Source organism: Notechis scutatus, chromosome 5 (genome assembly GCF_049901735.1).
Source record: "Notechis scutatus isolate UNSWTSFEM ecotype Mainland chromosome 5, rNotScu1.2, whole genome shotgun sequence".
NCBI classification, from domain to species: Eukaryota; Metazoa; Chordata; class Lepidosauria; order Squamata; family Elapidae; genus Notechis; species Notechis scutatus.
In genome coordinates, this window is record NC_142013.1 from 108,840,001 (window position 1) to 108,856,833 (window position 16,833).

Sequence of the window (16,833 nt, forward strand, 5' to 3'; positions counted from 1 at the left end):
CATATGATACATGGAGAAAAATAAAATTAATTTTAGCAAACTGATTATACAGTGAGGGGTCCTTGGTGCTCTCTGAGCTTGCTTGTTTTCTTGCAGACATTTCATTACCCAAACTAGATAACATCATCAGTGTTCCTATCAGCGCTGATTATACAGTGCTGTGAAAAAAGCCCTTATTAGTCCTTATTCATTCGTTCCAACTCTACATACTGACGTGCACCATGATGGTCTTCCTGGTTCTATCAGTAAAAAGGGAACATCTTGTAGAAAAGAAACAATATCTCTAAATGTCTATGGAGATTCTCAGTCCCCCAGGTCATGGTTATCCCAAAGGTGCTTTTTTTCAAGAGCAATTGGACTTTCTGGTTTTTCTTTGAAGATGTTTCACTTCTCATCCAAGAAACTTTGTCAGCTCTGAAGAAGCTTCTTGGATGAGAAGTGAAACACCTTCAAAGAAAAACCAGAAAGTCCAGATGCGTCTTGAAAAAAAGCCCCTTTGGGACAAACAATACCTCTGTTGGTGATACACCAACTCCTTTATAAAAAGAGATAAGAAGAAAAATAAATATTGGCATTTTTTTTCCCTCACAAACTTTTCAAAACATACTGTTTTGAATTCTTCTGTTGTATGCAAAGAACTTTTGCTAATAAGTTAATGATAGATTTATGCTGTTGGGGAAGCTGTGTCATATCTATTGTTTGAGAGACCTGGAAGAAAAAGAGAAAAAAAATGTGGAGCAAAAGAATGACTTATTTCTTTACCGGCAAATCCACCTGGAAAGCCTCCTAGATAATAAAGATCATCTCATAATCTGTCATATCAGAAAAAAATAAATAAACGGAGAGCAAAAACATGCAAAGGCAGGTGTTTGTTTTAGGCCAATATTTCCTGCATTGCAATTATCTGGGCTGTGGTGCTTCAGTCTTGACATTTGAATTACTTCCTACCTTTGTTCAAAAACTGTAAGATCTAAACCGGTGGCAAGGCATACGCATGAGCTTAAAAATAAATAACAGTCAAGTTACAACAACATGCAGAAAATATTTACAAGATGACAAAGAGAATAAAGTATGCTTTACTCCAAATAAATAGTTACCTCTATGCATTTACTCTGTATTTATGGAAAGCTCTGACATTTAACATTACTTACGATTCAATGCATCCATGAAACCCCGAGCGTTCTTCTTTCTGATTTCTTTCCTTTATTTAATGCTTGTAGACCATATTGATTTCAAAGAAATAAGCCAAATATTATTTGTTGTAACTGATTTAAAATGAAAGAAACTCAAAATGTTTTGGCTTGTTTTCAGATCTGAAGGCACAGCTATGTTCAACTAGGAAACAGATGGAGTCATTCCACTGTATAGCTACTGTATATTTACTTGGGTTTGGTGGTGCATTCAGGCTGTCATCTAGAGAACCAATAATGTTAAATACTCTGAAATAGGGACAATGGGTTTATTATCTAATATTTCCATGTATGGCTCATGTTGTGAAATATTTCAGTCAGAAGAATTCTTTGTTGCAAGATCCTGACAGCAGAACAGATCATAATTCACCAAGGTATTCTGCTGACATAACAAAATGGATGCTCTTATGACTATTTCATGAATTGTGTCCAATGTGGTAAAACATATACAAGCTTTTAAAATAGCAGCACTTTTGTATTTGATAAATCATTTATAGAAAATGGTTATAGGAGGTCCTGTAATGACTGTCTGAATTGCTAGATCTTTTTCAGCTCCAGATGTCATAAGAGATTTTCTCTAGATAACATCAAGATTTCATCCCAAGAATCATCAGCCAGTCAACAAACTAGTAATACATCCACAACTGCCTTCATCCAAGTTCTATAATGTTCAGGCAGAACAAAATATCAGAAAAATAATCAGCTCTGTCTTTTTTAGTCAGTGGTCTACAATTCATAGGTTGTACTAGTTGCCAGTATAGTTTCTCTGCCACCCTCTCTCCAGTAACATAGTTATGTAGGACATGACACTTTCCACTTGAGGAGGAGGAGGGGGGGAGGAGGAGGAGAAGAAGAAGAAGAAGAAGAAAAAGAAGGAGGAGGAGGAGGAGAAGAAGAAGGAGAAATAATATACGAAATAAGTATCAACTAGTTTCAGGGTTCCACACCAAAGGCCTTGTGCTACAATATTTCCCAATCTGAATTCAATCTGCTGAAGAAACTCTCCAAATTTGCTTGATATCTCCTTGGTGATTCAACTCATTTGAATATGTGAAAAAAAAATCTTCTGAAATATCTCCTTGCCTGTGCCAAGAGCTAGCCAAGTTTAGATTTGAGATGCATGAAATAACAGTATAATTTTATCAAGGCTAAATTACAAACTGAAATGTAATTCATCTCCCCAAATGCATACAATTTTCACTGTGTCAGGATAAAAACTACATTTCTTGTGCTAATGTACAGATGCACAAAACTAGCATTGACTTCTGTGAAACCAATAAAGATGATTATGTGTCGTCTCTTAATGTTCCAGTTTTAACTAAAAACCAACAGTTACAAAATTGGCAGATATTTTTTCTCTCACATGCATATCCAGAGAAATACGTTTTACTCTGTTACAGAATGTGTTTGTCAGTAAGGCCATATTATTACGTTCTGTAGTACTGCAGTTTTAAAGCGTTACAAATAAGAACCATAAAATAGCTAGAAGGATTATAGATCCTTCCATTAAAAGAAAAAGCTACTTACCTAAAGTATCATAAGCTTGCATTATAAGGTGGCTCTCTGCCAACTGACCTAGTAAGAATTTTGACCCTTAAAATAGTGGGCTAATGCATTCATATCTGTTATGATTTTTATAATACATAGATTTACCTAAGCAGACCCTGAACGCTGAAATAGAACATTGAACTGCAAAACGCAAAACTACATTGAAATAAACTATGTAAAGAAAAAGATGAAATATCTCATAAGTAGGTAATGCATATCACAATATTTTTTTTTAAAAAAAATGTCTTTATATATTTATTTTTCAGCTTACTGATTAGATTTCAATCCACATCTGAAGATGGTGGAATGGACCATTCTCCCCAGTGGTAGGATTCAATTTTTTTTACTACCGGTAATGTGGGCGTGGCTTGATGGGCATGGCAGGGGAAGGATACTGTAAAATCTCCAGTCAGCAGTGGTATTTGCTGATTCTCTGAATTACTCAAAATTTCCGCTACTGGTTCTCCAGAACTGGTCAGAATCTGCTGAATGTCACCTCTGATTCTGCTATATCAAGGTTTATCTCCATCATCTAGAATGAATGAATGAATGAATGAATGAATGAAAGAATGAATGAATGAATGAATGAATGAATGAATGAATGAATGAATGAATGAATGAATGAATTCTTTATTGGCCAAGTGTGATTAGACACACAAGGAATTTGTCTTGGTGCACATGCTCTCAGTGTACATAAAAGAAAAAGAAACATTCATCAAGAATCATAAGGTACAACATTTAATGATAGTCATAGGGTACAAATAAACAATCAAATCATAGTAGGAAATAGTCATAGATTGTAAGGATACAAGAAACAAAGGTACAGTCATACAGTTACAAGTGGGAGGGGATGGGTGATAAGGAGTGATGACAAGATTAACAGTAATAGTAGTTCAGACTTAGTAAATAGTTGGACAGTGTTGAGGGAATTATTTGTTTAGCAGAGTGATGGCGTTCTTGCGTGTAGTTGTTCTGATGTGCAGTGCTCTATAAGCATCATTTTGAGAGTAAGAGTTGAAACAGTTTATGTCCGGGATATGAGGGGTCTGTAGATATTTTCACAGGCCTCTTTTTGACTCATGCAGTATACAGGTCCTCAATGGAAGGCAGGTTGGTAGCAATTGTTTTTTTCTGCAGTCCTAATTATCCTCTGAAGTCTGTGTCTGTCTTGTTGGGTTGGAGAACCAAACCAGACAGTTATAGAGGTGCAGATGACAGACTCAATCATTCCTCTGTAGAATTGTATCAGCAGAATGAGGCTAACTTTGACTTTTCATATATAGAGACATAAAACGGATGTTTCTTTCCTAAGTAAAGAGGTTTTTTGGGGTGAGTTAAGAATTCATGTTAATTTTGATGGTAATATATTGTTTTATTTTGTGCTCAGGAACTGGCCAGAGATCCTTTCGTTATGAGGCAGATTCCAAGTTCATTCCTAGCCTTTTAAAATGTCTATGAAGATTCTCAGTGATTCAAGTCATGGTTATCCCAAAGGACAGAGCTGAAGAAGCTTCTCGGATGAGAAGTGAAATGTCTTCAAAGAAAACCAAGAAAGTCCAGTTGCCTCTTGAAAAAAAGCATCTTTGGCCCAGTGGGACATTTGTGTTTGTTCCTTCCTTAAAAGGACATCAGGACACCCATATGGACAAAACAAACATGAGAAAGCAAGACAAGGAGCTGCACTTTTAAAAAAAAGACATGTCCAACACTTTGGCCCTCTTTTAGTCTATAAAGATTCTCACTCATCCAGGTCATGCTTGTCCCAAATGTGCTTTTTCAAGACGCAACTAGATTTCTTGTTGTTTTTTTCTTTGAAAACATTTTGCTTCTCATCCAAGAAGCTTTTTCAGCTCTGACAATACAGTGGGGAATGGAAGGATTTATATTCCTTGCAGACAGCTGATCATTTGCATTCTTTTAGAGGGTCATTGAAGCACTTGGATCCTATGTCCTCAGGGTCACCTGAGTAGTACTCCTGGTTCCTGTAGTCTGTTTTTTCCTCTGGAAATCCATTCCTACTCCCACACCATTCAAAGGGTGTTCACCCCAAATTACATAGCTAACAGTCTATACAGGTTCTCAGTTATCCAGGTCATGGTTGTCCGAAAGGTGCTTTTTCAGTAGGCAAATGGACTTTCTTGTTTTTTTTTTCTTTTGAAGATGTTTTGCTTCTCATCCAAGAAGCCGCTTCAGCTCTATGACAGGTGCCGTTCCACCAATAGCAGTTATCAGTTTGGGTTTAGCCATTCTTCTTTCAGGGCTGAGTAGCAAATTTCAGTAAAACTCCAATAGCTGAGTTAGGGTTAGGGTTAGGGTCAGGGTTATTCCTTATAGACTTCCAAATTGAATGTCAACTAGGCTGATCAACTATGAGTTTTGCTCATAGATAACATATTGTTGGATCATCGCACATCATGGAGAACTACATGAAGAACCTAGTATGTGGAGTGAAACTTTCTACTTATTTCCTTTGACTTGAGAGAGTCGAAAAGGAGGTCCTTATATTGCCAAGGTGTTGTAGCATGATAGTTGGAGCAAACATGGAACTCCCAGATCATCATGGTGGGCAGATAAAGGAAAATCCAGATCTTACAGATTTATGACCTGTAGCATTGGGATGAAGGATTTTGTCAATACCTTGGGAAAAAATAATTGTCAGATACTTGTTGCCCACTCCTCACCTTATTATTTGTGAATTCCTGTAGCCAAAATAGCTGAGCCATTGAAGTTTTCTCATGTCTTCTTGAGAATGGACAAAAAAAAATTGCAAGTAAAATAAAATGTGCACGTATCTCTTCTTGAAATGTAATAGACTTGTTGGAATCATGCATTTTTAAGCTCGAGATTTAAAGAGCTTTTACCAAAATATATATTTCTTTAGAGACCTGACCAGCTGTCATATAGCAACACTATTTAGAGGCAAGTTTCAGCCTTGCTTTTAAATGTTCGCTATTGCAATGTATTTGATGTATTTGATATTTTCTAGCCTCACGAAACCCTTGCAAAATACAAGCACTTACTTCAGATTACTGTTAAAATCTTTTAAGCTTTTATTATCTTAATTCCGCTTGAATGCTGGTGTTTTAATACTTGCTTAATCTTCTGATATTTTTTACAGTTTATTTTCTATGCTATACTGACATATTCTTCATACTGATTTTATTCTGTGCATTTGGACGTTTTTTGTTTCATGCCAACATTTTATTTAAATTTTGGACTTCCTAGATAGAGAGCATGTATGCATTTATGTGTGTGTGTATGTATGCCTGTATGTGTTGTGTATGTATGTATTTCAAAAGATGGTAAAGAATGAAAAGTACGTAATAAATAGAAATAGGGATGCAAAGTTTAAATGTAGATTTTTTTTTAAAAAAAAGAACAGTAATTAGTCCATGTTTAATTATTCCTTGCTAGAAATCTAAAATGCAATATATGTATAAAAGAAAAAATAATAATAAAATAAGATTGTAGAGAAAAAAGTAAATTAAAAAAGACTGACCACTATATATCATAAAATGATTTATAGGGATTTGATTGAACATTAAAAATGTCTACTACTCATTTAAAAGATTAACAAGGTGTAGGAAGAATTATTAATGCTTAAGTGTCAGAATCAACTTCCTGTCTTGCACAGCCAATACAGTATTCTGATTTCTTTCAAGCTACTTTACTTTCTCATAAACTTTACATTCTTTTATAGGCATAATAATTCTGTGCATCTAAATGGCCTGGGAATGTAAATTTCCCTCTTAATGAGGTGTCATGTCTTATCTAAAACCATTATACTGTACAGATAATGAATGGATACAATTGGGGATGACTGCATACATTGTTCTGAATTGTATTAGCAGAAATATTAAGTGGGTTTAGCCATGGAAACATAGAACCACACAAGTTAACATCTGTACTGCTTGGGGGACATTGAAAATTATGTTAAGGGACAAAAAGATCACAGCTTTTAAAAAAAATAATAATGATGGAGTGGAGCTCCAATTTAAATAATGGTTTGCTATTGTTATTCTTCCTCACTAATCATATGTTGTCTGGTCATATAGTATGACTATGCAGGTCATTAGCAGGATTTAGCGCTATGCTAAAACAACCATTAAAATCTTCAGCAAATCTGGGAACAAAGATATTTACAAAGAAAGGTATAGAAAATAATCTGCACATCATCAACAGTTATACATCCATTTGACGAAAGCATAATTATCAAGTTCAATTCATATTCTTCTCCATCCATTTGATGGAACTATAATTAAGTTCAGCACATATTTTTTCCTGTTTTACAGATAGATCTACAGTTTCTATGTTTTGGAATAAAGCAACCATGATCCAGCAAATATCAGAAAGAGATAAGTCACATCTGAATTTAGAAATAATTGTTCACTTGGTTTGGGAATACTTGTAGATTATTTTAATGCTACTCAGATAAAAAAATAAAATTGAATTTAATTAGGTTGTGTTTTTTTTCATTTTCTTTTATCTCCTTCCCCCAATTTCTCTTATTTTGCTCTTACTCTTGCTTGTAAGCTAAATGTTTAAATATTGTTGATACTTTCTGTATCAGAAAAACATTTCCCCCCCTTAAATCCTGCCTCTCTCTGTCTCACCACAAACACATACCCAAACCTTCATTTTGGGTTAAGTGGCTCAGAATTTTTTTAATGCCTGAATTCTCTATCAAAGAGAATGCAAACAATGTGTACAGAATGGCACTGCACTAAATCTAAGACTCCAAATGCAGAATAGCCAATATTTTATGTGACAGAAATGTGAAAACTTACATTAAAAGTTAAATGAATGATAATGTATATGGGCTTTTCCCAAACATTGGTCATTTGTTCAGTGAGTTCTAAGTTTGCTTTTCCTCCAATTAAATTCAAATGATTATATTAAAACTGCTATATGTCTATGGAGATTCTCAGTCATCCAGGTCATGGTTGTCCCAAAGGTGCTTTTTTCAAGAGGCAACTGGACTTTCCATTTTTTTCTTTGAAGAGGTTTTGCTTCTCATCCAAGAAGCTTCTTCAGTTCTGTCAAAGCTGAAGAAGCTTCTTGAATGAGAAGCAAAATGTCTTCAAAGAAAAATGGAAAGTCCAGTTGTCTCTTGAAAAAAAGCACTTTTGGGAAAAACTAATATAGTCGTTCTGTAGATGAGATGGGCAATTTCTTAATTTGATACATAAATAAATATAAATAAACAAAAATTGAAATAATTCCCCCTATATTGTCCTCTCCTTTGCTATTGTCAACATAGTTATCTAAGCATATTCAATGGAAGTGACTTGCTTGCAGAAGTCGTGGGTGCTCCATCACTGGAGGCTTTCAAAAAGAGATTGGACAGCCATTTTCCAGAAATGGTATGCAGGGGTTGAACTAGAAGACTTCCAAAATCCTATCTAACTCTATTATTCTTTGTTCTATATTCAATATATTTTTATTTGTTTTTTTTTTAAAAAAAAATTCAGATATGTCTCTGATGTTTAAGAGGTGGTGAGGATTTTATTTTTGTTTCTCTTTTGTGGAGGTAAACAACTTTTCAGTGTTGTTCTTGCTTGTCATTAAAGCTCAGATCCATTTGAAAAACTTGGCTGGGCTACAATTATTGTCACGTTAATAGTGGATGCAAACATTGTACTGGAGATCATGGGTGAATTGACAATTTTATGTCATCAGCCAAAAAAACATATTTTTCATTTTCCAGGTTTATCTTCTTTGTCTTAAAGATAAATTGGTGGATGATCCCCATAAAAACTACAGGGAATATTTTACTTGGCAGATGATACATTTTTATTAGTTATACCCCTCATTTGGCACCTTGACAGGTATTTTTCCAACTTTTAAATAGTGCATATCATTTTTTAGAACTGAACATTTTTTAAAAAATCCAGGAAAGGTACTTTTATATGTCCAGAGGTGTTTTTTTTTCCTTAAGAAAAAAATATGTCAGGGAAAAAAATGTTCCTCTAGCATCATTCTCAGAGTAGTTTTCCATTCATTCTTTGCTTAAACCTTATTAATATTAGATGAAATTAAATCAAACAGGCTTAATCTCACAGGAGATCATGGTGAATAGTGAAGAAATAAGATTTTCTTTTTCTGGGCATGGCTAGTCTAGTGAAGAGAAGGACCAGGGGAGACATGATAGTAGTGTTCTACTATTTGAGGGGCTGCCACAGAGAGGAGGGGAGTCAAGCTATTTTCCAAAGCACCTGAAGGCCAGACAAGGAATAATGGATGGAAACTAATCAAGGAGAGATTCAACCTAGAAATAAGGAGAAACTTTCTGACAGTGAGAGCAATCAATCAATGGAACAGAAGTTGCCTTCAGAAGTTGTGGGAGCTTCATCACTGGAAGCTTTCAAGAAGAGACTGGATTGCAATCTGTCAGAAATAGTGTAGGGTCTCCTGCTTGGGTGGGATGGGTTAGGCTAGAGACCTACAAGGTCCCTTCCAACTGTCAAGCATCCAGGAAATATCCATGATACTTTAAAATTCAGCTGCCACCAACTCTGTTAATCTGTATCTCTGTTGTTCTTGTTATTAGAAAAGGAAAGATATGTTATGGATAATGGTATATCTTTGTATCTGATGGATCCTTCCACATCACATTTCTCCTCCTGGTTAAAACTCATGAGCTTTGACTCAAATGAACCAGATCATGATGGAAGAATCTTTTTGATCAGCCTCTGTTGATCCAGATTCTTCTTGATGAAACCCAATCCAAGGTGTGTTTTTTGAAACTTTCCCTAGATTTAAGTGTATTTTAATTTAAAGCGTAATTTAAGATTTCCCTAGCTTAAGTGTTGCACACAAAATTATCTGCTACAATGTCCTACCAGTTAATGAATACTTCAGCTTCAACCACAACAATACAAGAGCACACAACAGATACAAACTCAATGTAAACCACTTCAAACTTGATTGCAGAAAGTAGGACTTCAGCAACAGAGTGGTCAATGCCTGGAATGCACTACCTGACTGTTGTTACATCCTCTAACCCCCACTCCTTTAACCTCAAACTACCCACTATTGACCTCACCCCATTCCCAAGAGCTCTGTAAGGGGGCGTGCATAAGTGTACCGTCCCTGTCCTATTGTCCCCATTTATTCATACCTATTTCCTGTATTCTTCCTCATGTTTATACTTATACCTATTACCTTGTAAGTGATTGACAAATCAAATAAATCAAATAAATAAATAAATAAAGATTTTCCCACTAAGCAAAATAAGCACCTTTTATTGCAGGAATAAAAGGTTGGCAGGAGACATCTGTTACCTGAAGGATGACCTAGATTTAATCCTCAACTTCTTCTGAGTCAATTTCCCATTTGAAATAATTTTTGACAAATGGAAAATGTACCCTTGAGCAAACTTCTAGGTAAGAGGGATTCACTTTATGTTGCACCATAAGGTATTCATTTTGAAATTGCTGATCAAGGTAAATTTAATTGGGCCGGTTGGCTGATCCTGGCTGCTCTGATGAATATCCTTGAAAGATTGCTGTTCACAACTCCCTGTCAATATATTCATGCAACCTTACTGAGTGAATCTGAACACACATTGTTCTCCAATTTTCTATTTTATATCTAGTTCGAGATTAGGCTTGGAATGAACATTCTTCCCAACACAGAGACATTGGCAGATAAACCACCACTGTGGTTTCACAGGGAAATTGCAGAACTGCTAATGTTTACTGTCTCGTGCCAATATTTTACTTTTAAACGACAATATACACCACACAAAAAAAATGTGATTCGGGGAAAGGTTCAGGTTTAGATTACAAACAAAGCTTTCAGCAGCCAAATCATACCAGCAGCTGCAGTTCATTGCAAGGAAAGGGGAAAAAGCTAAACAAATTCAACCAAAGCCCTATATAAAAGTCATCCTCATTCAGTTATATTTTCCAGCAAGAAAGATTAATTAAATCCTAATCACAAAAAGATGGCCTTAAGGAAGAGGCTAATTGTTTATTCTGCCAATAGCCTGACATTGAATGAAGCATAATCAATTAGCAGATGGCCTGATTTATTTGGCTGAGTGATGCAACAAATTGAAAGCTTGCTGGAACCAATATTGTCATGCAATGCCATCAAACTGCTAAAGGGGTTCTTCCTAGGAACATATTGTTTGCACAGAATGCATTTCCATAACACTTAGTAAAAATTATATTACTATAGTGATAAAACACAGCTAATGTGGGACGATAGGATTAAATGGAATTATCCATAAGGACACAAGTTTATTGTTGGAAAAGAATGTTTTGATCATCAGGAGTCCAGGCTAAAGTACCCCTGACAGATGGCAGTTTAGGCTCTGGTTGAATACTTCCAGAGAAGTGAAATCTACCAGTTCTCTGGAGAATTAGTTCTCACACTGAATGATCTTATTGTTAGGAAGACTTCCCCATCTCCTTTTCAAACAGAATCTGTCTTCCCATGATTTGAATCCATTGTTCTGGGCCCTGCATTTTGGGACAATGTGAAAGCTACTCAAGGAAGTTCATTCATCAAGAAATAATGGAAACCAAATTACTATAGTTGGCTACTAGTAAATTAAAGATTCTCATGGCATCCTTTTTGTTTACTCAACACCCAAGTTTAGGCCATATTTGCAGCCCTAAGAGCTAGGAAATTCCTTTGTAAATGAACAATGTCATGGAAGGGACATTTATGATTGGCAATATTTTTTTTCAACATTCAACTGTAATCTACTTTTTTGCATCAACAGACCGTGATTTCAACCCACACTGTAGAACAGTGGTCTCCAAATTTGGCAATTTTAAGAATTGTGGACTTAAAGCATGATTGGTTGAGAAAATTCTGGGAGTTGAAGTCCACAGATCATAAAGGTACCAAGTTTGGAGATCCTTCCAAAAGAGAACACATAAGTTTGATCTTCTGTATCACTCTTCTCTTCTGTCTCCTTCTCATCCCCTCTCAGTATTTCCTGGTTTGGCCCATCCAGTCTGTTAATCATTTGATTCTTCACCATCGCTGTTTTTTTTTTCTCTTTCTCCAACTATCACAAGTGAATTTGTTAAAATAAATTTCTATGGAATGCTTCTGTGGGAGTAGAGAAAGGGGTGGATAAGCATTGCCATTAAGGTGGCATCCCTCAAGAAAACTCAGAAAAAGCTCCAGATGACTTGGCAAGGCTAACAATTTGAGAGAAAAGCTAAGACACTTCTAAAGAGCCTCGACTCCACGCCTCCATCTAAAGAGCAAAAATTGGAAAGAAGAAAATGAACACATCCAACATTATTATTTCTCTAGCAGCTTTCAACAAATAGAAGCTGGAGAAAGTAGAGAAAACAGAACTGAGTTTTCAAATTCTACTTTTGGGTCATTATGAACATCTTCAAAAAAAGAGGTTTTCAGGAACAACTCTCCTTTGGATTAAACGTATCCATACAGCAGAGGGGTTACATTACAATTTCTATCCCCTTCCATTTCTAGATGATGAAGGATGATATTAAATTATCACAACAAATATGGCTGTGTACCGCCGGAGTACTCTGAAGAGCTGACAACCTTAGGTCTCCCATTCATAAGTTGCTTTATGCAGCTTCTTCTGATCTTCTGGTCTTGTTGCAACTATAGTTAGCTTCACAGTCCAATTTATAGCCTTAGCTGGCTCCTGTCCATTAAGTAACCTTCATAGGTTTTTTTTATCAAGCAAAACAGTTCCCTGTTTCTAATCCATGGGACCTCTATTTAAGCAAGTACAGTGTATTTGGGGCATGTGATACAACCACTGTTCATAAGGCAGGTTGGCTGAACAAGAAAGATCAACACGTCAGCTCCTTCATGGTAGAACCAATACAACTGTGACACTGAAGAATGGGCTTAAAAGAAGAGAGGTCCAATAGAATATGAATGAATGCCCCTTGCAACTCAAGAATAGTATGATATTTCCAGTAAAGAATTGAGTAATTCTTCCAGAGCAATTTAGAATGGAACCGACTTACAAGAAGGGATATCCAATAGAATATGAATGAATGCTTGTTCCAACTCAAGAATAGTATGATATTTCCAGAGTTTTACTGGAAAATTCCACCCGTGCTTTTTACAATTTTGTAAACAACAAACTAAAAGACTCAAGGTCCGTCGCACCCTTGATAGGACCTGATGGTAAAGACTGCAACGATGACACCATTAAAGCCAACATCTTTAACACATTCTTCGGCTCAGTATTTGTAAACAGCAATGGATCATGCCCAGTATTTCCTAGCCGTACCACAGATAACAACAACGATCTAATACATATCGATTTTACAGAAGACAATGTTGAAAAAGCACTATGCAATCTAAAACCATCTCTATCTATTGGACCGGATGGAATATGTGCCTACTTCTTAAAAAAGCTATCCACTGCCATAGCCAAACCTCTAAGCATAATCTTTGAAAAATCTTTCAGGACCAGCTCCTTGCCTAACCTATGGTCACAAGCCACAGTCATCCCCATCTTCAAAAAGGGAGACCCAAGCCTAGTTGAAAATTACAGACCAATCTCCTTATGCTGCGTCACCTGTAAAGTCATGGAATCAATTATTAACCAATCCATCATCCTCCACTTAGAGACAAACAACCTACTCTCCAATAAACAATTTGGTTTCAGAAAAAACTATCCTGTAATCTGCAACTCTTACACTGCAAAAACATATGGACGACACAACTCGACCAGGGCAAAGCAATAGACGCAATCTACATAGACTTCTGTAAAGCCTTTGATTCAGTGGTACACGACAAACTACTCCTAAAAATAAAATCCTATGGTATCTCTGGACAACTGAATAACTGGATAGAAGCATTCCTGGCAAACAGACAACAAATGGTCAAAATTGGGAGCGTCCTATCAAATTCTGTACCTGTCAATAGTGGTGTCCCCCAAGGCAGTGTTCTAGGACCAACTCTCTTCATACTCTACATAAATGACCTCTGTGATCATATTAAGAGCAATTGCGTTCTTTTCGCTGATGATGTAAAGCTGTTCAATACCACAGACAATACTGCTACCCTACAAAAAGATCTTGACTATGTATCCGAATGGTCAAACAAATGGCAACTTCAAATCTCAACAAATAAATGCTCTGTCTTACATATTGGCAAAAAAAATCAGAAAATAAAATACAAGCTGAATAGTCAAGATCTTGTTGATGACCCAAGCTCCATAAAGGACCTTGGAATACTCACCTCTAATGATCTAAGTGCTAGAGCCCACTGCAACTACATAGCCAAAAAGGCATTAAGAGTTGTTAACCTAATCCTACGTAGCTTTTTCTCTGGTAATATCACACTACTAACCAGAGCATACAAAACATTTGCTAGACCAATACTCGAATACAGTTCATCAGTCTGGAACCCACATTACGTATCTGATATTAGCACAATTGAGAAAGTCCAGAAATATTTCACAAGAAGAGTTCTCCACTCCTCTACTCGTTGTAGAATACCTTATGCCACCAGACTTGAAATTCTAGAACTAGAAAACCTTGAATTACGCCTGTCTTCGGTCTGATTTAAGTATGGTATATAAAATCATACATTGCAATGTCCTACCTGTCAATGAATACTTCAGCTTCAACCATAACAACACAAGAGCACACAATAGATACAAACTCAAAGTTAACCGCACCAAACTTGATTGCAGGAAATACGACTTCAGCAATAGAGTGGTCAATGTCTGGAATACTCTACCCGACTCTGTAGTTTCTTCCCCAAACCCCAAAAACTTTAACCTTAGACTGTCTACTATTGACCTCACCCTTTTCCTAAGAGGTCTGTAGGGGGCGTGCATAAGCGTACCAACGTGCCTACCGTCCCTGTCCTATTGTTTCTCTTATTCTTCTTTTATTTTTCTTATATGTACCCATTTCTTGTATTCACAACTATGTATACACTTATACTTATTATCTTGTAAACAATTGGCAAATCAAATAAATAAAATAAATAAATAAAATTGAATAGTTCCTCCAGAGCAATTTATAATGGAACGGACTTACAAGAAGGGAAATCCAATAGAATATGAATGAATGCCCATTCCAACTCAAGAATAGTACTGTATATTTCCAGAGTTTTAGTGGAAAACTGAGTAGTTCCTGCAGAGCAATTTAGAATGGAATGGACTTACAAGATGGAAAATCCAATAGAATATGAATGAACGATCATTCCAACTCAAGAATAGTATTATATTTCCAGAGTTTTAGTGGAAAATTGAGTAGTTCCTCCAGAGCAATTTAGTAATGTTAGGGATAACATTGTTTACCCTAACTGGTTTGGGTAAAAATAATAAATAAGTTATCATGGTTTGTTGGTTGAAGTGTGTGTAACTTTAACTACAAGAATGTAATTAAGGGTGTGGTTGTAAAAGCACCATAAAAGAAGCAAGTCAATTGCAGCTCTCTCTCTCTGGCTTAATGATCCCTAATTACTGGATGGATTGATGACTGCGTTTTTCCTTACTGGAACGGAGGAGAGAAAGGAGTGTTGATTTCTCAAAGGAGAGAAGAGATAATACGAACTGATTTATTGTAAGTGAACTGACATTGGCTATTCAACACGGACTTTGCAAATTGAGTATCCCCGACTGGACTGACTAAAATGATACATGACTAATGGACCGTTTATTTTGACTATGCTATAATTCCTAATGGAATAAACTATATTTTTGATAGCACAAGCGTATCTGTTTTTTACTGCGTGTTAACTAAAATACAAACTTATCTCACACATTTACCTGTCTGCCTATCTGACTACGCTACACATTCTGTTTAGTTTGTTTTCCTTAACACTCGTTGGGGAATTCAGGCTTAACAAGTACAAACAAAAGAAAGGAAGTTGAAGACCTTTTACTATGGGTAAAAGTTATGACATCCACATCAAGTACGTGCACATCCGTAGACATCTACAATGGGGAAGACACTGCTAAAATGAAAAGAAATAAGACAGGGCTGTGTTAGCAATGGGACTGTTTTTATGGCATGTTCTCTCCAAGTATGAATAGCCCTTTCATTGGTCAGTTTTAAATCAACATCTATGACATTTTTTTAAAACATAAATTAAATTTATCACTCCTTGTCTTATCCTGTATACATTGCCCTATGAGTACAAATACAGGGAATTTCTCCCTAATTTTAAAAATAAAAAAAATTGCCCTGCACTTTATTACTTTTATTTTATTTTTCTTAAAGGGCCATTTCTAGGCTCAAATGATCCTAACCAAGCCATTTGCAAGAGTAACACTGTCCATTAAAATGCCAGGTAAAACTCTCTGCCTGTAAAAAAGCTGTTTAAATTAAGGTAGAGGTAAAGGTTCCCCTTGCACATACGTGCTAGTTGTTCCCAACTCTAGGGGGTGGTGCTCATCTCCATTTCAAAAACAAAGAGCCAGCACAGTCTGAAGACATCTCCATGATCATGTGGCCAGCATGACTAAATGCCAAAGCCACACGGAACGCTGTTACCTTCCCACCAAAGTGGGTCCCTATTTTTCTACTTGCATTTTTACATGCTTTCGAACTGCTAGGTTGGTAGAAGCTAGAACAAGTAATAGGAGCTCACTCCGATACATGGCACTAGGGATTCGAACCGCTGAACTGTCAACCTTTTGATCAACAAGCTCAGGGTCTTAGCCACTGAGCCACCGCATTGACATTTTTTAAAATATAGATTATTTTTTTAAAACAGAATAATTTCCCCCTTAAAATAGCTTTTGCTGGTCATAACATACATCACTCCTTGCACACACCTCCAAGACATGTCTCCAATTTACTGTGGTGCTCCTTTATACTTGGCACCAGAACACTCATCTCAGTAAATATGCAAAGAAGATGGAATTACAGCATGAATTACTAGCCAGCTGGTAAACCTGGATTCTGTTTCATAACCATTGAAGGGTTTTTTTTAATCCTTCTTCTTTTATCTCCTATAACAAACAAGCTACCTAGCTACTTGGTCATGCAAGTGAACAAGCACAGTAGCTGACAAGACTGTTGATGCTGGGAAAGCCTGCAAAAGTAGACAGACCCCCAGTTCCTCCCCACCAAAAGGAGATTGTTCCACTATAATTGAATTTCTTTCCTTCATCTCT

At 36.2% G+C, this 16,833-nt stretch overlaps 1 protein-coding gene across 1 annotated transcript in view; it reads left to right on the forward strand.

Annotated features, from left to right (window-relative positions):
• PCDH20 (protocadherin 20) overlaps positions 1-7,112 on the forward strand; it is a 48,314-nt gene extending 41,202 nt beyond the window's left edge. Inside the window, exon 3 of the transcript XR_015749938.1 lies at positions 7,031-7,112. The gene's annotated coding sequence lies outside the window, so the exon portion shown is untranslated. The remainder of the gene's footprint in view (positions 1-7,030) is intronic.
• The last annotated feature ends 9,721 nt before the right edge of the window (positions 7,113-16,833 follow it).